The 1,628-nt window shown below is 31.0% G+C and overlaps 1 pseudogene; it reads right to left on the bottom strand.

Moving 5' to 3' along the window:
• LOC107663574 (uncharacterized) overlaps nt 1-1,628 on the bottom strand; it is a 15,165-nt pseudogene that overhangs the window by 7,872 nt on the left and 5,665 nt on the right.

Raw genomic sequence — 1,628 nt, 5'->3', positions numbered from 1 at the left:
CAAAAAAGGACATCAAGTTGAGATGACACTGTGTAAGGTGTTTTAAAGCTTTTGTGAACTTTATTCAGAAAGAGAAAAACTGCACATTTAGTATATGTACATAGAAATATTTATTATCAAATTCGAACATTAATTTTAAATTAAATTAGGACAAGTTCATTTTAAATTGTTGAAATAATTCTAGTAATAGAACTAAAAAATAAAGCCTATAACATAATGGTGTGTGAAGGACATTGCACAGTCCCCACCCCAAAAAATGTTGATTACACTTTACATTTGTGTGTACTAGTAAATTTAAAAACATGGGGGGGAAATTTTAATTTCAAATTCAAATTTCAGTGTACTCAAAAATTGAGTGATTTAAAAAACTATTTAACCTTAAATGTGTTTTGTTTGTTGCTGTCTGTTGACTCACTAAAGATGCTCTTAGTTGATGGTCAATCTTCAATGCCACAGTAGTGCAGTTCAGACAGATCATCTGGAAGAAATACAAACATGGATTTAGCCTTTGAGTACTTGCATCTAACTAAAGATGCACCGATTGCAATTTTCTTGGCCGATTCCGATTTTTTGTTAGTGTGGCCTGCCGATTCCGATTTTCTTTCTAAGAACTATAATTGACATCATGAGTTGCTGTATGTAACAAAACAGATGTCATTTCCCACTATGTTTATAAATGGTCATTTTTTCCCCTAACCTTATTAAATGTGTCATCTTTCACATCAAATTCTTACTTTGTTTCAATTAATTCAGTTATAATAATAAGAAACTGTAGAGTTGTTATCATTCAAATGAAATTAGTATTAACAAACTCCATCTTTCCACTGCTGAGGAAACAGAAGCTCAGGGCTCTACGCTTATTTTTCTTTTTAGGAGCGCTTGTGCTCTTAACTTAAAAAATGTAGGAGCACAGTCAAAAATTTAGGAGCACCAAAATTTGATAAAAAAATAGCCTTCCCATTACGAGGTGATATTTGACTCCTTAAAGTGATTTACAGTAGAATTTTGTTTTTACCTTTGTAATGGCATTTTTCTATCTTTATTAAAAGTATGTAATCTTTTGTCAAATTTAAAACAAATAATTTTTTATACGCTTTTTAAAAATTCTAGATAAAACCATAGAATAAGAACAAGTAGAATAAGAAGAATAAGTTACTAATCAAATGAAATCAGTATTAAAATTAATTTGTACAGCGGTAGCACAGACGAGCACAAAAGTGTCTTGTAGGTGTATTTTCAGACATTTAATGAGGATCAGAGGTGGCATGAGTGCAATTAAATCCATAAATTCATGTTTATTAATGAATTTAATCATTAATGATTAAAAGATTAATGTTTTAAAACATGTTGAATATAGAAATATTAAATGATTTAAAGAACTGAAAAGATACTTTAAAAATGAAACTAAATCCGCCAGCAGGTGGCGACAAGTCACTGATTTTATCACTGAATCATTCATTCAATTGATTCATTCGAACAGCTGAATCATTCAGGAATGAAGCAAGTGACAGTATTTATGAATGGGTAATCAGGAATCACTGACTCACTAGATTCATTTAAAAACGCAGTTCATTCATAAACGAAACACCGCTGTGTTTGAATGGAGATGCGCAGCGGCTGAGCTGTGA

This window comes from Sinocyclocheilus anshuiensis, unplaced genomic scaffold (assembly GCF_001515605.1).
Source record: "Sinocyclocheilus anshuiensis isolate Anshui unplaced genomic scaffold, SAMN03320099.WGS_v1.1 scaffold127, whole genome shotgun sequence".
Taxonomy (NCBI): Eukaryota; Metazoa; Chordata; class Actinopteri; order Cypriniformes; family Cyprinidae; genus Sinocyclocheilus; species Sinocyclocheilus anshuiensis.
Note: the sequence above shows the minus strand (reverse complement) of the source record. Positions and strands in the feature narration are given on the sequence as shown.